We start from the raw sequence: 24,983 nt of genomic DNA on the forward strand, positions 1-24,983 counted from the left end.
ATTATATTGGTGTGGGAACATAGAAAACTAGGGGAAGAGTGGCTTCTTATCTCCCTGCTAACAGCAGTAACCGGGGAGTATAGCATAGTCTTCTTTAGAGGATGAGTTTGATTTTAATCAGTGGGCCTTAAGTCACTTTACATTAGCTAAGAATGCATTTGGGGAAGAGAGTATAAACATGGGGATAAAAGAAAAAATTAACAGGGTTTACCAAATGGCTGCACTGTAATGAATATTTGCCATCATGCTGTGTGTGTGTGTGTGTATGTGTGTGTGTGTGTGTGTGTAGATTTCAGAGGTATATAAACACCCACTTAGAGTTCAATCCAAGATAGAGTCTTCTTCCAGCAAGAGAATCTGAAGAAAATATTCCTTCTGAGTCTTGCATTCAGTTATGACATATGCATGTGGCCTAGGTTTATCCATCTGGATTCTCAGACCTTCGACTTTGAAGAGCTAGTGACCTGAAGAAACAACACAGGAAAGCATTCTTCCAGGAAATCATAAAGGCCTTGAAGGCTGTGGGAGACTTGGTCTCCTCTCTTTAAGGACTTTTCTGCTCCTCATTTTGCTCCAATCACACAGGGTTTGCCTCCTTCCAAGAACGTGGCTCTAGTGCATCTGTGCACACCCACAAAAGCTTGTTTTATATTAAGGTGCTATGCTACATTGTTACACTTTACCTCAAATGGTCTTTTAGTAGCCTCAACTACTTAGTGATTCTCTCCACAATTTAGTGAGACCCTGTTTCAAAATAAAAGTAGGCCAGGCCCAGTGGTGGTGCACACTTGTAATCCCACCATTTGGGAGTCTGAGACCAGAGGATCGATGTTTGCAGACAGCCTCAGCTACTTAGTGAGGCCCTCCTCTGTAACTTAATGAGACACTGTTTCGAAATAAAGAATAAAAAAAATAGGGCAGGGGTTGTAGCTCAGAGGTTGAATGTCCTTTGGTTCCATTCCCAGACCCGCAAAAACAAATACAAAACAAAATAATAAATTTTTTTTAAATGGGCTGGGAGTGTAGCTCGGAGGTAGAATGCCCCTGGGTTCAATCCTCAGCATCACACACCAAAAAAAAAAAAAAAAAAAATTGCAATACTTTATCCTTCCTTGTGTTTAAGGGGACAGTGGGACATGGTGATGAGCAGCAGATTCACCAGGTGAACCTTACGAGCTCAGCAGAAGAGGCAGTCGGTGCAGGGATTGAGCAATTGGTCTGGAAGCAGGTACAGATCCCTTCAGCTCTCGGGGCACCATAGAGACCCAAGGAAGCAGAGCAGAGTCTTGGGCCTCCAGAAGGGTGGCAGCCACAGCTGTGCCAGCATTGGTGGCTGCAGGAGAGAGGAAGACCTCTCTTGACCAAGAGACAGTGCCTGGTAGGGGCCAGCTTGTCCTCTATCCCTGCATTTTCTTTGGAGCCCCTCTAAACCTCAGCATCCCTCTTCACTCTCAGCAACAAGACAGGAACACCAGCACGCAGGCAGTAAATCTTGACAAGAAATTTTTGCAAAATAAAAGTGAATGCATAGATAGTGCAAAAAAGCATACCAGGGAGCTATTTAGATTCTTCAAAGAGTTTAGAAACCTGGTTTTGAAAACAACCACAGCAAATAAAATTAAATTTAAAGATCAGAGAAATCTACAAAACAGAACAATATTCTCTAATGAAGCTATGGATGAACCAATTATTAGTGGGGAAGACAAATTTTAAGTTGTTTCCTTTTTAATTGAAGATACTCTGCTAGACTGCATAAATGGGTAAAGCACAAAGCCACTTTCAGCTCCTTTTTCAATCTCCATACACGAAAGGAAATGTCAGGGGAGAGATTAAAATACCATCCTGCAAATTTACATTTAAAATAAAATTCAGACATGCACACAACTGGTTTTGGAAAAATCATTTCATGTGAGGCAATTGTATTAAAATTTATATTTTAAAATAATTGGTCAGGAATCGTCCCCATGCTGCCACAGTTATAAAATACACAGCTCCAGTAATAGTTGCATCAAGAGAAAGATCCTTGTCAAAATTAAACAGTTAGCAAGAACTATTGGCAATTTTGCATTTGACAAGAGAGGTTGGTATTGCTTTCAATTATAATGATTGAAGATGAACTCACTTTTAATACAAAGTTTGATGGCCTAATAAAAGAAATTGTGAAAAAGCAAGCCAGAAACAATAGCATTATCAATTAAGATATCATATGAATTATTGCTTATTTTATATAAAATTATGCAACAAATATATTTTTTGCAGTTTGTAAGTTTATGTTGTTACTTATTCAGGATTGTTACCTTTTAAGTGTAAGAAATTTTTAAATGAAAAAGCTTAAGATATTTCTATCACTTTTAATGTCACTTTTTCCTGTGTTTTGAACAAAGGCTCACACGGTTCCATATTTACCACTCCCATCAGTTCAGAGCCCTGTCCTGACAGACTCTGCCACCTTCTTTTCCTTCCAACTTGAATGCTACTTACAAATACAGTGGTCATTTTGAAATCATGGGAAGGGAAATCCAATATGTTTCCTGTAATCCTAGTATTTGGCAGGTCGATACAGAAGATTGCAGGGTTGAAATCAGCATGCAATAACTTAGCTTGATCCTGTTTCCACATTAAATTTAAAAAGTGGGGGTTCTGGGGATGTAGCTCAGAGGTACAATGCCTCTGGGTTCAATCATCAGTAACACATGCACACACATGAATATAAAAAATGATGAATCATCTCTGTTTTTGATATCAGCTTTGAGTCCTACACTCAAATTTACTGTATTAATCCCATATGGCCCACCACTAGGTATCTTCCTATTTGTATAAAAAAAGTCAATGGTTTGAGCTACCTATGGTGATAGTGATGGTGGTGTGTATGTGTGTATGTGTTGCTAGTGATTGAATCCAGGGCCATTTCATCTCTCAGCTAGACCTCCAGTCCTATTTTATTTTATTTTATTTTATAACAGAGTCTTACTAAATGCCTGAGATTCCTGCTAAGTTGCCTAGGCTAGCTTCCAACCTGCAGTCCTCCTTCCTCAGCCTTATAAGCCCCGAGATCTCAGGCACGCACCACCATGCTAGCTTGAGCTACTCTTTGCCCACTTTTCTGTATGTCTGTGCATCACTCCCTATCAGCTCAGGTCCCTTCTTGGAGAGAAATCCCCTGACTTCAAAGTGTTCTGCCACTGTCATAGTCACTGTATTGAGATTTGTAACACACTTCATTACGTTAAGAGATCTTTCTTGGTTTTCGTGATTACCTTTATCTTTCCTAAATCAAAGTGTAGCTCCATAAAGGCAGAAATGGTTTATTATACTTATCACCACTCACTAAGCACCTAGGCACCTAGTGCCTACTCAAGAACTTTTTGTTGAATATGCCAATTAATTAATTAATCAATCAAAGGCTTGCCTCAGCAAGGAACTCCAGCTCAGATCACTAAATAGCAAAGGGGAAAAATACACCTCTGAGTCATTTCTGCAGCAGTTACATTTTTCAGGTTCTTCCAAGTGCAAATTAATATGCATTGTAAAGTGTTAGTCACTGGGAATATTTCTTACCTTAGTCCAAAGCAAACAAAAGTGGGGTTCTAGGGAGGCAGACAGTCTGTTGTTTTTTTTTGTTTTTTTTTCTATTTGAGAGCAGGGCCTGTCGTCATCTTATAATCAGACAATACAATCCTTCCTGCCACCATCACGAGGCCCCCAATGTGCTGAACGCTCAGAATCTGAAACAGCCATCAAGGCCATGCTGCCTTGAACTATATCTTTTGGCTATGACTTTTCAGCTGTTATTGGTAAAATCACATACCAGGGAGCTAAAGTTATGATGCAAAAACAAAAGGTGATTGTTCACTCCGCTTTCTCTACAACTGTTCTCAGTCACCACCATCTCTTCTAGGATGTACATACAACTTTCAATTTTTCCATCTCATCTAGGCCTTCAGGTGGATTTTTCCCAATAATCTTACTTGTTACCATAATGTTTGTCTTCTTACTATAAATCAATGGCCATTTAATTGCCACATCCCATCCATTCCTGTTTGTCACTTCCAGTCCATAAAGATGGCGTTCCTCTTCTTAACACTCCTATTATCCCCATTCACATTAGCAGGCAACAAGTTGCCTTCCATCTGAGAGCAGCCACTCCTCTCCAATGAAAGAGCAAAGTTAAATTCAAGTATAACAACAAATCCAGTAGTTTCCCATCACTGATGCTGCTTCTCTTCCTTTAAGTCAGGCTTGTTCAGGCACAAGCCAATCAACTGGCAAAGTATTTTGACCACAGGAGCCCTCAAGGTAATCCTTGAAACCATATCAGAGTCCTTCGACACTCCAGTTAGTAATAAGAGATTCAAGGACAAATGCAATCTCAAGCCCTGAAAATAAGTTATTTGAAGGAAATATAATATTGTCAAAATATACAGCTAAGCATGGTGGCATATACCTATAATTCTAATGCTTGGGAAGCTGGGACAGGAAGATCGAGGTCCACAAAGACCTGCAGTAACCTAATGAGACTCATACAATTCACGAATGAAGCTAAAATAGGTGTCTATCAACAGATGAATGAATTACAAAATTATGGAATATACACGCAGTAGGATTCTACTCAGCAATAAAGAAAAAAATTATGTCATTCACAAGAAAATGGATTGACCTGGAGAACATCGTGTTAAGTGAGATTATGCAGGCACAGACAGTGAAGAGTCCTATGTTTTCTCTCATCAGAAGCCAAGGAGTAATTGGTATACCAGAATGACTCCAGATAATGGAGTAGAAATACCAGTGAAGCCAGGAAGGTGGTCTAGGGGAAAAGGCAAGGAGGATCAATGAAGTAATCACTTCCATTGATAGTATGTGAATATATAAAAATACCAATGTCAACTCAAAACCCAGTATAGGGAAGGAGGGAAGTGGGAAGGAAGCCATAGAAAAGCTCAAATGATATGTGCATGTATATCACAAACACGCTGAATTTTATTATGATGTAAGCTTATAATGTACCAATAAAAGTATAAAAATAAGAAAAATCAGAAAAGCACTAAACAAAATATGCACACATGCACACACACACACACACACACAAACACATACACACACACAAACATACACAACCATTGTCAATGAAAATAATTTTCAGAATTTAAGGAATTATCCCAAACCTCATATATTTGTTATTTATAGTAATAGCAGATTTTTAGGAACAAAGATGTTGCTTTTTTCCATTAACTGTGGGCATTTTGTTAACGATAACATTCATGAGATATAAAGTGGCATAGATAGGTGTGTGCATCTTTTAGGGTGATACACACACAAATAACTCCTACTTTGTCTTCTTTTATAATTCTCCAAACTCTTTCCTGTCCATTTTATTTTCAGAATTTTCTTGTAAAGGAAATAGATTATTATCAATACAATTGTACAAGTGAGAAAATTGAAGTGAAATAAGTTTAAATGACTTGCCAAAATCCATGGCCCTGCCTCCCACTATTATAATTAAATGCCTTTCTCGGTTTATAAATCCCCTAGGATATGATAAACTTGAATTGGTCACCACAGAGTTCTCTGAAATTTTTGTCTAATTTAAGTCTTTTTTATACAATCAAACTTCGGCTCCAATGTAACATAGTATGCATGGGAACGCAGAAAATAGAGACTAAGGATAAGATAGTAAATATATTTTCTCAGCATTCAAAATTTTAGAGATAATCCTGCTGTGACCATGAGTTATATACAGTACTCCTATCTGATGGATTAGATTCAGAAAGTTGTGAGCCTTAAGAATTAAAACTAGCAACTCGATGACAAAAGAAAATGTCCAGTTCTAGCCAGACACTTGTTCATCCAGCTGATGTTAATGGTAAAGACAAGTTCATTTGCAGTTCCAATCAGGAAAGAAAAATCTAAAAGCTCAATGCAGATATTCTCATACATCAGTGCCCAAGTTTAAAAAGGCAAGAAACAAGGAACTGAATGAGACTTGGATGAGAAAAGACTTTTCCAGTTTTCATGCCTTTGAGACAGTTGAAGAACTGACCTGGAGCCCAAAGTGCTGCTTGGTGAAGATGAAGATAGAAGGAGCATTAACTCAGGTGACCAAATCATGAGCACATCAACTCACTTAACAAGTATTCTGAGAACTTACTTAGTTCTGTGAAGTGAGAGAGGCATTGGATGGATGCACTCAAGGCATGTAAAAAGAGGAGAAGGTACAAGCCAAGACTCATTTGGTACAGCTTGTAGCACCCACAACATTTCTCAGCTGGTGAACTGCTCCCAACTCTAAAAGCTTAGCCCATACATGTCTGACTCCAGGGAGAATTTCTGAACCATTTTCTCCTGGATGTCTCCCCTAAGACTCCCATTATACCTTGCACAAATTTCTACCACTGTACTTACTGTACTGCTATGAAGTTTTCTATTTGTGCATCTCTATTACCCACAATGTGTAGCCATCTTATTTCATTGTTTTGATACTGAATATTGAACCTGGGGCATTCTACTTCCAAGATATACTCCCAGACCTTTTTATTTTGAAGCAGGGTTTCTCCAGATAGAGAGTCTCACTAAATTTCTGAGGCTGGCCTAAAACTCACTATCTTCCTGTCTCAGCCTCCCAACTACTAGGATTACAGGCGTGTGCCACTATGCCCAGCTAAATATCAGCATCTTCATGGGAAGATTTATTTTGCCATCTGTGTTTCTACCATAATCAAATAGAGGGTGTAACACATGGTAGGCCCTCAGTCTATGTGAGCTGAATGAATGACTAGAGGACTTAATGAATTCAACAAGGCAGGAATAAAAAACAAAATCTGCTTTACTTATTAATTAATAAACATGTAGATTGGTTTAAATCATGAAAACTGAGTGCTTTAGTCTACAAAAAAATTGTAAACTTTTTTAGATTTTTTAATTTCCTCTGGAAATGAAAATACTAATTATTTGTTGAATCAGTCACTGAATCCTGCCTTCTAATTTTCTTACTGACAGCTCTCTTAATGATATCAGGAAAGTCAGTCCCCAAAGATCAAAGGAATTCACCCAAACTTCATCAATTCAAAATCCACCCAAGGAAGATTAATTAGGTCACATTGCTGTTTCTCTTTTGGATTCTTTCAGGCTGAGCAAGCATCAAGCCCCTGAAGTGTATGTCCTAAACTCCATTCTACACACAGCTACACATACTTTCTATAATCTACTAATGGCAATAGTACTTCAATTTTAGGGAATATAAGCTGTTTTGTTATATTAATTCAATAATTTTACATTAATTTAATAACTTGTAAATGATTCAATAATTTAAATATATCTAGTTAACTGCATGATTCTTCACCAGTCTATAAATCTTTCTCTTTTAATTTAATTTTAACAAATATGATAGTTGTTTTTTTTAAAAAAAAATAGTGAAGCATGGTGGTGCAAGCCTGTAATCCCAGTACTTGGGAGGCTAAAACAGGAGAATCTCAGGTTTGAGGTTAGTGTCAACAATTTAGTGAATTCCTCAGCAATTTAGTGAGACTGTTTCAAAATAAAAATAAAAAGAGCTGGTGTTGTAGTTCAGAGGTAATATGACTCTGCGTTCAATCCCCAGTACCAAATAAATAAATAAATAATTTTTTAAGAAATAGAAAATAAGATGGGCATGGTTGCTCATGCTTATAATTCCAGCACTTGGGAGGCTGAGACAGGAGGACTGCAGGTTCCTGGCCAGACTCAGCTACTTAGTGAGCTCCTCTGCGACTAAGTGAGGAGAATAAATAAGGAGTACAAATAGGGCTGGAGGTGTAGCTGGGAGGCAGAATGCCCCTGGGTTCAATTCCCAGTACCACAAAAAGAAGGAAAAAGAAAGAGAAGAGAAAGAGAAAAAGAAAAAAAAAGAAAAAAAGAAAAAGAAAATATATCCAAAGGGTATGGCCATAAATACAATCACTTTCTTTCAAAGAAATGTTCAATTTATCATTTTTAAAAACAGCATAAGACAACACTCAAAATGATAATTTCTAAAATCTTTGATGTCCTTTTCTTGCATCCCTCTCCCACTCACTCTTCATTAATAGTAACTTTTTCGTGCTCCTTTATAAGAAAAATATGAGTTGTCAGAAGCAAATATCCCCACCTTCCTAGCATATTAACAAACTCACTGCACCTGCCGTTACTTTGTCCTTTCTTCCTGCTACTAAGGAAGAAGTATTCAAAAACCATATCTTTCATATTGACTCCCAAAACCTCAAAAAAAAAACAAGGAACAATTGCTCTGAAATTATCTCCTACCTTCCTGTCCTTGAAGTAACAGATTTCAATTGTATGGGAGCTACTGGATTTGGAATTGTTTTCTGGGTGAATAAATTTCTCTTTTAAAAACAATCTTTCATGGTAAAAGTAATGCATTCACCATTTTAAAAAAGCATCCTATGCTAAAATCAGTCATGTCTTTTTCCAGAAATAATGCTTTTTTTTTTTTTGGTGGTACTGGGGTTCCTGGAAGCCCTTCTACCTCCGGGCTACACTCCCAGACCTATTTTTACATTTTTATTTGGAAACAGGGTCTCCTAAACCAGCGCGCGCGGCTGGCTTCGAACCTGCGCGATCCTCCTGTCTCTGCCTCCCAAGCGAGGGGATTACAAGCGTGCGCCACCACGCCCGGCTGAAATAATGTCTTTATATATGTGTGTTCATAAGTGTGTGTAACCATACATACATACAAATATACAGTTTTATATATAAATGGGAAATATAAAAATAATGTAGTACTATATCTAGAAAATTAACATAATTTAACACATGAATATTTATCATAATTTTAGAGAAACACTGTATTTCATTCTTTGCTCAGATATGCCATGATTTGTTTAATATCTTCAGGATTCCCTTACTTATATCTAATATACTTTTATTAATAGTTAATAGTGAACCACTATATCACCCTGCAGAATGGATTCTCCATTCCGAATCTTCCAGAGATAGAAGTTACTTGGAGTCCTTCCCACCCACCTAGTCCCTCCCCCATCTCCAAACAAGCAAAGCAACTGGGAACATTTAAACATTTACATATCTTGTCTTTGCTCCTGCCTTGTTTGCTAGATTTTTAACCAAACCATCCTTCCTGTCTTGGGATTTGGATTTCACACTTAGTCTTGATTTGAGCACATCTGGGCCTCCTCACAGAGTGAGAAAAGCAAATGCTCTCGTTTCCCAGGCAGATAGTTAGATAACGACATGGTATTAGCCAAGTTTGTTAATTAAAGTCTAGGCTAACCACAACAGAAGAACAAAATTACACAATATTATTCTCCTCAGCTCAGATGCAGAGCCATTTTTTTCCTCCTTTTTCTTCTTGGAATTTCTTTTTGAGATCTTCACTGCAGAAATAGTTGGGAGGGTATAGGAAGCTGAGAAGGATAAGGAGGTAGGAAATATCTAATTCCATGAGGATATCTTACTTTCTATGGGTGCCTCATATGTTCTTTTTGGAAACTCTGAGGATTGAAGATGTCTCTATTCCCATATCTCAAAAAATATGGTAGATAAAACAAAATCAGCATTATCTGCTCTGTTTCAGATAATTCCTAGATTCTGATTTGATAAGAAATGTTTGGAGATTACATTAACTTAAAATTAAAGTCGAATACTCAAGTAATCCATTTATACCCCTGTTTATAGTTTATAGCAGCACAATTAACAATAGCCAAGTTATGGAACTGGCTGAAATGTTTGTGCACTGGCGAATGGACAAAGAAAATTATATATATATATATATATATATATATATATATATATATATATACACACACACACACATATATGTGCAATGGAATTTTACTCAGCCATAAAGTACAAAATTATGTCATTTGCAAAATAATGGGTGGAACTAGGGAATATAATGGTGAGATCAGCCAATCTCAGAAAGTCATGGGTCATATGCTTTCTCTCATATATGGAAGCTAGAGATAAATCAGATAAATGAGGCGAGAGACCAGTAGAATAGTGAAAGGTCCTTGGGATATGAAGAGAGAAAAAGCAAGCCAGAGGAAGGGAACAGTTCAAATAAGATCATATCCATGCATAAAGGTATCATTACCAATCTCACTAACATGTATGGAGAGGGAGGAAGCAGGAGTGGGGCTGGATGTGGAGGAAAATACTCCAAGTGATGTATGCATATATTTATGTGTCACTTTGACTTTATGGTATATAATTATGATGCACCAATAAAAATTTAATAAAATGATTATTGCCATCAGAGAAGGCTAGTTCACTGAATAGCTCTGAGCTGGGCCGTGTGTACTGAGCCCTGCAAGAAAGTATCTGGTTAGGAAAAGGCAGCCCTGTTTCAGTAGGTCATTGTGCTTGTGGTAGGAAAACTTTTAGATACAAGGAGTTATTCCTCCAAGTAGGAAGCAGCAGAACTGGGCTTTGGGGTTTTCTGTACCCATGTCTGGTGTCCCTTCCATATTCCAAGCTGTTCCAATGAGAAATTAAAAGCTTGATCTTTGTCCTCCAGGGATGTCCAATAAAGCTGGATTAACCTGTTATTTGGGGCCAAACTAAGACCTCATATACATCACACAAAAAATTATTGAAACTGTCCAAATCAGTATAACAGGGCTAAGAGGAGTTGAGAGAGCAGACTCTTGGTGTGGTCAGTGACCATCCAGGGACACCTTCTTGAAGGGGGAAGGATCCACAGCCACCCTTAAGGGAGCAGTGGGATTTGAGAGAAGAGGATGGCAGGGAACCTTCAAAATGAGTTGAACAGAGGAAGAAAGGCAAGGAGAAAGGAGAGAGCCCAGGACTGGGAGAACCTCCTAGCAGAAGGGACACACCCTGCTGCATTACCAGCTGGATAAAGAACTGCCTGTGAATTACCCATCAGGTGTCCAGGTATCCTGCAGGAGGCAGGAAGCCAGGAAGGGCTTCATCAGAAGCATCAGAGGGCCTGGTGATGATTTAAATGTGGGCAAGCAGAAAGAACTTGAAGGAAACTCTCCTCTCCAAGAAGCTCTTACCACCATCCTCCTAATAGCCAGATTTGGAGTTGGCCATTGCAATGTCCAAACTCTTCTGATCTAGGACATTTCAAGTCTGGGTTAAAACCACTGATGCAGAATGGGTGCTTGTTCTTCAGACAGAGTTCCCAAACTAGAGTCCAAGAGTGGAGCTTTCCCTTGGTCTCCGGGTGAGGAGTCACCCAGGGAGCATGACCCTTTGGCAAAGGCCTTGGGTAGCAGCTCTACTCAGCAAAAGCTTTGCATCAGAGCGAAATCCCAGCCCCTGGGGTGCTAAGCTCACCCTCCAGCAGGCCTGTGAGTGACCACTCTGAACAGCTGTAATTGGACCATCCTTTGCCTGTCCTTAACGCTCTGAACCCAGAAATGGGCCTTGACTCAAACACAAAGTGTCAGCTCCATGCCATTAACTCCACCAATAACCACAGCTTTGCTAGAGCTAAGAAGTTTTGCCTGTATCCTTGGGAGAGTTTAATCGCCTGCTTATGTTATTACCGTGATTAGTGAGGACGAACCGGCTTGAGCAATGGCTCTGGGAAGGAGTGAGTGACTACCTTTTAATATGGAGAACTAGGAGACCTAAGTCTCCTGCTGGTCAAGGATGGAAACATTATTCCACCACACACACAAACACATGTACACTGACTCTCAGGGCCTGAGCATTCCCATACTAGGACAGGGGCTATCTCCCACCCCTTGTTTCCCCAGGCTCTCCAAGCCTACCCAGCTCTGCTGAATGCCCAACCTCAGCCTCCTGGATGCCCAACCTCTGAATCAGCTGGGGTCACCAAGGATTCAGTCTATTTCAGCCAAGGTGCAAAGGTGAAGCTGGGCTGGGACTCATTCCGATTCAATTTACACCCTGTTTCTTTCTGGCTTTATGGCACTTTTACTTTCATGGCCCTGAAAAAGCATCTTTGTCAAAACACACATCATAGCATTAGGGCCGAGGAGGAGGCACTTTACGGTGTCCTCCCCTGCAAGGGCACAGATGGAGCCATGTGATGTAAATCCTATTTATCTGCTGGCCACTGGCTCCCACTGGAAGACAGAAAAGATATTGTTGGTTCCATTAGGAAGCTTTCTCTTCCTGAGGACTGTAATTAGCTAAATGCTCTAAAATTCCACCATGGAAACAACTGGGGATATTTCCAGGTGATGGTTCAAAGCTTTACTCATAGGGACTTTTTGCTCTTCTGGATGTTAATCGCAGGCTGAGGAAAGTAGAAGGGGCGGGGGGAGGGAGAAAAGGCAAATAAATATCAAAACTGGAGACTCAGGCAGGAGGCAGTTTGAAGCAGGGACACATGCTGGGGGAGGAGAAAAAAGGCAGTGAGAGCCAGTTCCTGACAGGTGGCCAGTCCACCCGGGAAGAAGGGACACCAGGGAGGGCAGGCAGCTCCAAGCTAGGTCAAGTGTGCAAGGCCAGGGCCACCTCACCACCTCGATGAACAAAAGGTGGTGGCCACCTTTCTCCATAAGCAAATCAAAATGCATTTATTTTTCAAAATGACATTAAATGTGTGTATTTGCCGAGTTGAAACCACTTTTTTCCTAGATATTTTAATTGCAAAATTATGTGTAAGTTAATTAAAATAGAGCTCTTTCTTCTTTTCCAGTAGGGGTGGCACTTCTCCTTTGACCTGAGCACATGCTTGGTCAGTCTCTGGGATACTTGGCATGACTCTGGAGCCTGCACACAGTTGCCTGAGTAATAAATAAACAACTGATTGGAGTCTAGAATGTTGTTGCAACAGGAAATCTGGGCAGAGAGATGTCCTGAGCTCCAGGGAGAAAATTGTATGAGACCTCAGTTATGGGTCAGCATTTAGAGATCTTCAGTGCTGGAGTCCCCAGGAATAAGGTCAGGTAAATAGTCTGAAAGTAAGCAAAAGAGGCTGAGACTAGAGCCAAACTGAAACACTGGCACACCCAGGGAGAGACAGCAGGGCAGATGTCCCAGAATTGAGTAAGCCCCCCCCCGGGACTAATTAGTGATGAAGACAAAGTAAAGTGTCTATCAAACGATGAGTGGATGAAGAAAATCTGGTATGTATGTTTAATGAAATGCTGATTCACCTTAAAACGGGAACAGTCCTGTCACTTGTACAACATGGGTGGACTTCGAGAAATTATTCTTTAAAAAATAAGCCAGACACAGAAAGAAAAATGCCACATGTGGAATCTCATAAACTTGAGCTCATAGAAATAGGGAGGAGAATGATGGTTCCCAGAGGCCAGGGCATGAGGAGCTATTGATAAAAGAGTATAGAGTCTGATAGACAGGAAGAATAGCACAGAGAGCTACTGCACAGCAGGGTGACTAGAGGCAATAACCACATATTATATATTTCAAAATAACCAAGAGAGTCAATTCAATTGTCTGACCATAAAAATGTAGGAAAGTGAGGTGAAGGATATGCTAATTATCTTTATTTGATCAATCACTTGAAAACACATATCAAAACATCACTCTGTGCCCCAATGACATACACATATTTATCAGTCAAAAACAATATATATATCAATTTATGTGTGTGGTCTATGTTTGTATCACTTAGAATCCCATGATGTATATTACATTGCACCAAAAGGATAAAGGAACTGGATATTTTCTAGAGTCTGGGAGGGTGACCTAAAGAAGCTCCAAGCCTCCACAGCTCACTGAAGAACAGCCAGGGTTCTGGAGGTAACCAATACTAGGGGAAGAAGATACTGGGGAAAAGAAAGGTCTGCTGCCACATAGGAAGACACCTGGGCTGGCACAAAGCTGGGACCTAACTATGATCCTGGCATTACATTTCTCCTGTCCTGCCAGCTGCAGGACAAACATTACTAACAAATAATGCACCAAGTGCTGTGTGCATGTTTGAATGTATCACTTGGACTATCACTATGATGTGCAATTAAAATGCACCAACAAAAGTATTAAAAATAAAAACAAAAAGAATAACAAACTTTCTATTGTCAAGCACAGTCTGAAATTGTTTACATCTTCAAACTCTTTTGCCCCTCCTCTCTGAAAAAAAGTGTTATTACTCTCTCTCTCTCTCTTTTAAATATAAAGATACTGACGCAGAAAGAAAAGTAAGTCCTGCAGGTCACAAGCTGGTGAGTGACAGAGCTGAAACTTAAACCCAGGAATTCTGACTCTAGCATCAGTTCACATGCTATTATACTGCCTCTAGGAAAACCATTGCAAGAATAGAGAAATGAGAAAGTGAGAATCCTTCGTGGATTAGGAAGTTCTAGGCTGACAAGTATTCTTAAACTCTGGCCAGGCTCAAGTTCCCATAGGCATCAATTGGTGATGCCTGCCTTGAGGCAGATATCCTTGTTTGAATGAATCAGGAGGTAAATTTACTAGTGATGAGATGTACTAGAAGGCACAGAGAAAATAAGTAAGAAGGTGCATTCTGTTGCACACTCTATGTCAATCTAGAAATCTCTTCACCTCAAGCCAAAGGCCATGCCTGGTAGTTTAAATCCTGTGTTATTTAAGAAACTGAACAAGTAAAGTTCATGTTGGTTCAAGAAGCATGGTGGTACATGGCTATAATCCCAGCAACTGGGGAAGCTGAGGCAGAAGGCTACCCTGGGAATCTTAGTGAGACACTATTTAAAAGAGGCTGGGATGTAGCTCAGTGATAAAATGTCCTTGGGTTCAAGCCTTGGCACTGTTAAAAAGAAAAAAAAAATTGTGGTGGCTATACAAACCAAAATTTGGATACAACCACAAAAGGAGAGAGCAGGATCAGGACCAGGGAAAGCTGAAGGATTACTAATATTAACAATGAATCCAAGAAGCAAACAAGCTGCACTCAGAAGGAAGGTAAGGGAGGCTAGATGGCGTGTACCCAGAAGGTCTCAAAAAGTTTCCTCTGGGACATCCCCTCTTCATGGTGTCTTTTTGCCTCCTCTGGCCCTGCAAAATTGGGAGCACAAATCTGGCCACTTTCCTAAGGGAAGGAGGACATACTTCATAGTCATGGTCAGAGCCACACCCTCTCCATTAATATTTCTTTGTTTCTGTAGCCTTGGAGTGTGCTTTTTGAACTCTTGGAACCTAAACCACAAGGTCTGACATGTAACTTGTTTTGCATTTTTCAGTACATGCCCACCCACATGCCGAGGACCTGTTCATGTCTTTGATGTCTTCTGCAGGATCAAAGCATCCCTCCTGCAGTTTTCTATGCCCTCTTCTAAGTCTGTCATCAGACTTTCTGATTCTGTCACATGACACACCTGCCCTGGTCCTCCCTTTCTTCCTCTGTGTCTCTGTTCAATGTCACCTCATCACACAGGCCCTCCTCAACAAAGCCCTCCAGAGAGTAACTCATGCCACTCAGTCCTACTCCATCCTTCTTTCTCCTTTCACTCAATTCAGTACAGACTCTCATAATGGACACAGACATGCATGTTTTTAGTATCTGCATCTATTTTCTGTATGAGAATTTATAGAGACTGAATACAGCCTCCTCCCAAGATACCAATGACTTAATCCTCAGCACCTGGAGATGTGCTTTAGTAGAGGGCAAAAGAACTTTAAAGATGTGATTCCAGTAAGGCTGTTGAGATATGGGGAATATCCTGGTTTACCTAGTGGACATGGTATGATCACCAGGATCATTACAAGGGGGAAGTGGGAGGTTATTCAGTAAAAGTTGATGTGCCTCTGAGAGAAAACAGAGAAAATGACATGGGATGTGGAACTACAAGCCGAGAAATGCAGGTGGCCTCTAGAAGCTGGAAAAGGCAAAGAACAGGTTCCTCTCAGACCTCCAGAAGGAACCGGGGCCACCAACATTTTTATTTGGTTTTCTAAGCTTGATTTCCAACTTCTGCTCCTGAACTGTGCAGTAAAATAAAAAATGTGTTGTGTTAAATTTGTGGCAATTTGTGACAGCAGCAACCAAAAGGCACTGCAGGGTGTAGTGTGTTTTATTCCCCAGCGAATTCCCAGCTCCTAATCTAATGCCTAGAGCAGAGAAGTACATAAGTGCATCCTTTTTGAATGAAGAACAAATGCATGAATTTAACACCTCCACTATGAAACCAGAATTTTTGAAAGCAGGATCCAGGCCATATTTGATTTCTTTTTTTTTTTTCCCAGATCCTACCACTTCATGCAAAATTGTCACTTAAGGAAAAAATACTAATTGATAAGATGAATAAGTGGTACAAAATAGTATTTCCATCTGCATTCAGACATCAGTTTACTGAGTGACAGCTCTGTACTTTACACATTAGTATGCATTGAGAAAACAAGACCCAAAAGATCTGGGACTAGTGTTTTGTTGCCTCCTGCCTTAGTCAGGGAGAGAGGGATTGAAGCCAATACTCCAAACTGTAAGATGAAAAGCTAATGTTAACTACAACCAACTGTGTAACAGGCACTGTGCTGGGACGCGTGTTTGTGGTACTGGGGATTGAATCCATGAGCACTCTACCTCAAGCTACACCCCCAGCTCTTTTAAATTTTTTTAATCTTGAAACCGGGTCTTGCTAAATTGCTGAGGCTTATCTCAAACCTGTCATCCTCCTGTCTCAGCCTTTCTAGTCCTGGGATTTCATGTGTACCACCATTTCTGGCTGGGATACACTTTATTTGAGCTCTTCAGAGCATGGTCTTTGGAGTCAGACAAATCTAAGTTTAAGTTACAGCCTCATACAAGGTACTTCCTAAGCCTCAGTTTTTCATATGTGAATCTGGGAAAGTGATTCCCACTCCAAAGGGTTGCCAGAGAGTTGAATAAACGAAGGTATATAAATACCATGATGGTTGACTTTCTTCATCACATTGGCTGTGCCATGGTACCCAGATGCTTATGCATGATTCTGAATGCTTTTTTGATGGTGTTTTTGGATGAATTAATGTTGTAGGTAGACTGAGTAAAGCAGATTAGCTTTCATAAACTAAACATAGGTGAGCCTCATCCAATCAGTGGAAAACCTAAAAAAATCCTAAGGATGACCTCCCCTCAGCAAGAAGGGCCCTCTAGCCTCTGGACTTGAGCAGCAGCCTTTGTTCTCCCTGGATCTCTGGCCTGCCAACCCAGCTGCAAGGTTCAGACTTGCCAGGAGCCATGATCATATGTGCCAACTGCCTATGTATCTTACTGTTTTCCTTTATCTAGGAATTCCTGATTCAGCCGGGCATGGTGGTGCACACTTGTAGATAGATCCCACACTTGGGAGGTGGAGACAGGAGGATCGTGCAGGTTCTAAACCAGCCGCACTGGCTTAAGATACCCTGTTTCCAAATAAAAATATGAAAATGGGTCTGGGAGCATAGCCCGGAGGTAGAAGGGTTTCTGGGAACCACAGTACCACACACACAAAAAAAAAAGAAAATAAATTCCTGATTCAAGCACATTGATTGGTGCCTAGATACACAGTTGTAGCTACTCAATGCTTTATGTCTCATTTAATGCTTAAAATAGTTTAGGTGTTATGACCTTTATTGTACTGAAGTAGAGAATGAGGATCAGAGAGACAAAACGCTTTGACTTACACCATGTAGATAATTCACGCTCAGCGGTGCCCAGGAATGGTACCTGTCATTTAATCTTAGATTTTCTAACCACAATGCTGGCTGCACTCTGGTTAAAATGATGGCTGTGCAGCATGCTAAAATAATGCAGATTCTTTTAAAGCATATAGGCAGAGGGTCAAAATTTACTGAAATTTTAGAGTTCTTAATATCTTCCCAGGCATATACAGATGCTAAGTCAATACATAGTGCTCTAATTCATTGGATTGCATTAGACCACCTAGGCTCTCTGGGGATGTTAAAATGAACTCCAAGAAGATGCCACATATCAATCAGAGGACACTCTAAGAGCACTCTCCCCTTTTACCCTTGTGTCTAACCAGTGCAGTCATGTAGCTGCTTATTGTATTATGCTAAGTCCCCTCTGAGCATCTCATATATATGGAGTCATTGAGTCCTGGTTCACTCCTTTCCTCTACCCTTAGTAAGTATGCATAAGTAAACCACCATTTTTTTTCAAAAAGGAACTGCTGATAAATAATTTAGGAATACAATATTTACAAATTGTTGTTAACATTGCTTTAGGCCAAACCAAAAAGCTTAAGATAATCCAAACATCTCTGAATGGAATTATTTCTGCCTATAGTGAAGACAGTATAACTTAGACCAAGTTATTTACAGCACAAAACACCTATATTAACAAAGAAAAATGGTTGAAATCAATAACTTTGATTTCTACCTTATGAAAATAGAAAAGGAAGAATATGTTAAACCCAATGTAAGTAGAAGAGAAAAACAATGAATATTAGGGTAACAAAGCAGAAGAAATCAATGAGATTGAAAACAGAAAATCAATGAAACCAAAAGTTGGTTGTTTAAAATGATTGATAATATTGATAAACCCCTAGTCAGACTGATCAGGAAAGAAAAGAAAAGAGATAAAATGAATAACCAGTATTAGCAATGAGAGAAAGAATCAATATAAATTTAAAATATATTTTAAAATAAGGGAATATCATGAACAACTTTGTGATAATATACTTGGCAAATCACATGAAATGTGTAATTTCCTTGAAAGAAACAAATTTCTAGAGCAATTATGAAGAAATAGTTAACCTGTATTGTCCTATATATATTGATGAAATTTTATTTGTAGCTAAAACTTTTTTGTACTTCTTCCCCCCAAAAAAGAAAAAAAGATAACTTTAGGACCTGATGATAACTCTGGTGAATTCTACTACAGACTTGGAAGGAAATTAATGTTAATTATTCTCAAACTGAATAAAAATATTGAAAGAAAACTATAAACTAATACTCTTTTATTTACATAGATGGAAAATTTTCAGAGACAAAATCTTAACAAAATAAATCTAATATATTAAGAAAATATATAAAAAGTGGAGTCTACTTTAGAATTACAGGATAGTTCTACATTTGAAAAGCAATAATTTTATTTTAGAATATTAAAAACTAAGAGTCAGTCATGATGATCCACACCTGTAATACTTGGGAGGCTAAAACTGGAGGATCTCATGTTCAAGGCCAGCCTCAGCAACTTATCAAGGTCCTCTGCAACTTAGACCCTATTTCAAAAAAATAAAGTAAAATAAATTTTAAAATAGGGCTGAGGATGTATTTCAAATATGGTATGACCCTGGATTCAGTCCCAGTACCACACACACAAAAAAAAAAAACCTAAAAACTAAACTTAAACAGAAAACTCATGTGATCATATCAATAAATGCCGATAAACATATGATAAACTCCAATATCCGTTCCAGATTTTAGAAAGAAAAAGAAAACTCCCTTCACTAAATTAAGAGTAGAGAAAAATTTTTCCAAACTAATAAAGGTAATCTACAAACACTCAATTGAAGCACCAAACTTAGTGGCAAAAACTGAATTTTTTTTTTCTTTCTATGACCTGGACAAAAGTGTTTATTTTTACTGCTTGTACTTAACATTTTAGTAGAGGTTTGATCCAGTAAAACTAGGCAAAAAAGAAAGAAAGAAAGAAAGAAAGAAAGAAAGAAAGAAAGAAAGAAAGAAAGAAAGAGGAGAGAAAAAGAAAGGAGAAAAGAAAGACCCATCAAAGCTTCCAAATTGGAAACGGAGACTGAATTAGGATATATTTGTACTTTATTTACATTTACATGTATTTATTTGTACTTTTATGTACATTTTTTTCTATGTAGATGATCATATCTATATAGGTATATAGTCAATCTAATGGAATCTTCAAAAGCAAAAACTTAGCTTATTAAAGTTGCAAAATTTGAGATCAATACAAAAAAATAAATTTTATTTCTATATACCATAAATGAATAATCAAAAAATCAAATTAGGAAATACTCTTTATAATTGCATCAAAAATATGTAACTGTGTTATCTGAGAAACAATTTGAAGGCTCTGTGCAGTGAAAATGATAAAACATGTTGAGGTAGATTCAGAAAACCAAATAAATAATTGTAGAAAGATACTATGTTTATTGGTAAGAACAATCAATACAGATAGTATACCCACTCTTCTTTAATAAATTCAATGTAAGATGAACTAATTAGTAAATTTAACACAATCAAAATTCCAGAAGATTTTTAAAAAGTAAAATTGATAAACTGAATCTAGAATTCATATGGAAATTCAAAAATTTTGAAAAAAGAAGTCAAATCAACTTCAAAAAGGACAAAATTTAAGACATAATACTACCTGATTTCATAATTTACTATATAAAGCTACATCAGTGATGACTATATAGGGCTAATGTAAAGACACAGAGAAATTAAACAAAACAAAGAATCTAGAAACAGATTCACATATATATGGACAACTGATTTTTCAACAAAGGTATAAAGGCACATCTGTAAAGAACATAGTCATTCAATGAAAGTTCAAATGATGAGCTCTCTATATTTACACGGAAAATGCGAACTTCAATTCTACCAGGTACAATATTAAAAAGTAACTCAAAATGGATTGGGTACCTAAATGGACAAATAAACACTATAAAATTTCTAGAAGGAAATAGAAAATCTTTGTAATCTTGGTTTAAGAAAGTATTTCTTGGATAAAACACCAAAAGCATAATCCAGAAGATAACTGTATAGATTTTATGATTTCTCCCAGAAAATCATCAAATCCAATGGTGGTCTTGGGGATTCCTGAGAAAGTAATAAATTGGTAAACTGGATTTCAACTATATTTAATAAGTTCGAAAACTTCTACTTTTCAGTAGCTACTCTAGGGTTAACATATCATATGTTAAAGAGAAGCCAGATGCAAAGAAGAAATATTTACAAAGCCTATATCTGACTTTAAAAAGCTGTCCTATATAGAACATATGAAAAACTTTCAAAATTCAATAATAAACAAAAACAATTTTGGTGGTACTGAGGGTGGAAGGCAGGGACTTTTCTACCTCTGGGCTACATTCCCAGGCCTATTTTATACTTTATTTGGAAACAGGGTCTCACTAAGTTGCTGAGAGCCTCACTCAGTAGCTGAGGCTGGCTTTAAACCTGTGCAATTCTCCTGTCTCAGCCTCCCAAGTGCTGGGATTACAAGCGTGTGCCACTACCCCCCCCCCCCGGGCTAAACAAAAATTTTAATGAATGAAGGATTTGAATGAACATTTAACCAAAGACATATGGAGGCAAATAAGCATATAAGAAAGGCTAAACATTGTTGATGATTAAAGAATGTACAAGATGCACATTACATGTACAGAATGTACAACAATGTACAAAATGTTACATTACAACATGTAATTCTTTAACATTAAAGAATGTAATGCTTGTCAAATTAGAATAACAACAAAAACAAAATCCAATCATACCAAGTACCAAATAACACTGCAGGGAACCACACTCTCATACTTGAGAGTGTTGGAAATGTAAGATAACAATAATTCATATTTAGACTTTGGCATTTCCTATGTGCTTTACTTATAGCCATTGAGAAATACTGTACAGGATAAAGAAGATATAATTTTACAAATCTTGTGTTCTAGTCTAAGGTGATACCTTATGAAATAGTTGGAAATGTAAGATAACTTTTAGAAAACTTAAGTATTCCTTAAAAAATTAAACATATACCTATCATCTGGTTTATCTATTTCACTCCCATATATTTATGTCAAATAAATGAAAGTATAGGTCTATAAAATACTTATATGCAATGGTTGTAGAAGGCATTTTTGCAATAGCCCAACATTTGAAACAATTTAAATGTCCATAAAAGGGTGAATGGAGAAATAAATTTATGTATCCATGCAATGGAATACTACTCAGCAATAAAATGGAGTGTACTTTTGATATACACTACAGCATAGATTTATCTCAGAAATAATTACGCTGTGTAAAAGGAGAAAAAAAACAAAAAGGAGTGAATTTTTCATGACTCCATTTATATGAAATCTCAGAAATGCAATCTGATGTGTAATGACAGAGCAAATTTGTGGTTGCCTGAGGTGAATGGAAGAAGGAGAAAGAAAGATTGCAAACAGGGCAAGAGAAAGCTCTTAGCTTGATTAAGTCTCCACTGCAGTTATGAGAGATTGTGGTAGTTTTACAGGCATAGACATATTAAAACTTATCAAGTTATGCCCTTTATATATATGCAATGTACTGAACTTCACCATGCTTCTATTTTTAGAAGCACAAACATATCAGAAATAAATTGCACAGACCGTAAGACAAGTACAATTTTTTTGTGTGTGTGGTACTGGGGTTCCTGGAAACCCTTCTACCTCCGGGCTACACTCATATTACAGACCTATTTTTATGTTATTTTTATTTGGAAACAAGCTCTCTTAAACTATAGAGGCTGACTTCGAAACTGCACGATCCTCCTGTCTCCACCTCCCAAGTGTGGGGATTACAAGCATGCACCACCATGCCCGGCAAGAAGTACAATTTAATTAAAAAATAATTCAGTATCCATTTCAGAAGGTATCACCTTAGACTAGAACACAAGATTTGTAAAATTATATCTTCTTCATCCTGTACAGTATTTCTCAATGGCTATAAGTAAAGCACATAGGAAATGTCAAAGTCTAAATATGAATTATTGTGTGACATGCAGCTCCTGCCTAGATGGAATGCCTAGCATGCCTCCTAATGCCACCTATTGTGTAGATTGTGATAGAATTTCTCATGCTCAGATCTTCTGGCTCCCATTTCTTTTTCTTTACTTCAAAGTCCTCTCCAGAGCATTTATTGAGTTTCTTCTTTATCACCTCCCTATGTGAGACACAGGGAGAGATTTCAGAGTTACTTCCATAAAAACTGTCCCTTAGTTTGAGATACAAAGAATAAAAATTAGAAAATTAAGCAAAACAACAATAATAACAAGGTAGAAATAAAAATAATGTTCAAGTTTCAGGCTGCAAAGGAGACATTTGGCACAGGTACTGGTGATGCTCATGATAACATCTGAAGTGATGACTCACCCTCTTGCCTGCTAAATGTCCCAAGCCACAGAAGAGGGTAATTATACCCAATGGAAGGCGTGGAGGTCAGGATGACCTAGCTGCCAATGAGTATAAAGAAAAAGCCAATGCTGAGAAGACTCCAACGAGAAAATAATGAGAATGGCTTTTTTTTTTTCCTTTTCCAGAAAATTCTTGGAGCACCACTTTTGCTAACATTTTCTGCAATAAAATAAGACCTTTTTTGCCCTTCAGAAACACATCTCAAATCTGAAAGATATCAAGATTTGGTGGTACCATGGTGAATAATCATTTGGGAGTGAATCAGTACTGGCATAGAGAAAGAGACAGGCAATTTCTGAACAACCAAGGCTTGATTTTTGCTAGGGTTTGTACTCTCTTAAAAGAAACTTGGAAAGAAAATTAGCAGACATTGGCTCTAACATTGTAGAGAAGGACATTTTTAATGAACTTCCAACTTTATAGAAAGCCAAGTGTTTTCAGCTACTGCATCAAGCATTAAAAATCGAGTATTTTTTATAACCCTTGTGAAAATATTTATTTGCTTTCTCTCCTTGCTTTCTTCAAATTTCTATCATTTTTATTATTTTTTAATTGGTGCACTGTATTCATACATCATAGTGGGATGCATACTTTTGTAGACATACATGCACACATTGCCCAGTCAGCCCCCACCCGTCCCCACCCCATTCTCTCCCTATCCCTCCCTCCCATGCTTGGCTTAGTGATTGACATCTAGTATTATAGCAATTTATCAAAAATTAAAAATGATAATCTCACATAACAGTTTCATTTGTCTGATACCAAGCTTTTGATGATTTACAGATAACATTTCAATATTTCTTTTTGCTTTTTTCTTACCAGAGAATCTATTTTTTCTATTTTTAGGTGAAACTATCATATATTTATATATTTATTTTTCAGAAAAAAAAAATCTATCCGAATATAGAATATGGACTCTATGTACCCACAACGATCTTGAAAAAGAACAAGGCTAGAAGATATATATTTTCTGATTTCAAACCATATAAAGCTACAATAATTGAAACAGTGTAGTACTATTCTAAAGGCAGATATATAAACCATTGGAGTTAAATAAAAGCCTAGAGATAAATTCTTCCCTATATTGTCAAGTTATTTTTGACAAGGTTTCAACGAACATTTGGTAGTGTAAATAATAATCTTTTAACTAAATATTGTTGAAAAATAATACTTACATGGAAAAGAATAAAGTTGAACCCTTACCTAATCCCATATACAAATGTTAACTCAAAATAGATAAAAGACCTAAATATAAAACTTAAGACTATAAACTTTTAGGAGAAAATCTGGGTCATAAAACCTCACAACATTGAAATTGAGAGTGATTTCTTGGTTATGATTTCAATGGCACAGGCAACAAAAGAGTATACAAACTCCCTAAAAAATAAAAAAACATATTGTATATCCAAAGACAATGTAAACAGAGTTAACAGTTACTAATAGAGTGGGATAAAATATTTCCAAATGCTATATCTGAAGGTATATTAATATTCCAACTAGAAATCCTAAAAATTAACAACAATAAAGGCAAACAATACCCTTTAGAAATAGGTAAAAGACTAACATAAATAATGAATCTCCACAGATAACCAATCTTAGTTGTCTGTTGGATGGAAAATCTTGTTTCTCTAGTTCTGATGTGTGTTACCTATTTCTTCTTTGTAGTTAATCTTTTTGAGTATTTTCTCTAGTGCTGGTTTTGAAGACATAAATTCCTTCAGTTTCTGTTTGTCATGGAAGCTTCTTATTTCTCCATCTAATTTGATAGAAAGTTTTGCTGGGTAGGAAATTTTTGGCTGGAAGTTGTTTTCTTTCAGAATTGGGAATATGTTACTCCAAGCCCTTCTGGCTCTCATAACTTGGTTTGGGAAGTCTGGAGTGATTCTAATTGGTTTGCCTCTGAATGTCACTTGGCCCTTTGCTTTTGTTGCCTTTAAGATTCTCTGCTTGGCTTCCACATTGGTCATTTTGACAATTATGTGGCGTGGGGAT

This window comes from Muscardinus avellanarius (genome assembly GCF_963383645.1).
Source record: "Muscardinus avellanarius genome assembly, chromosome: 4".
Lineage (NCBI taxonomy): Eukaryota > Metazoa > Chordata > Mammalia > Rodentia > Gliridae > Muscardinus > Muscardinus avellanarius.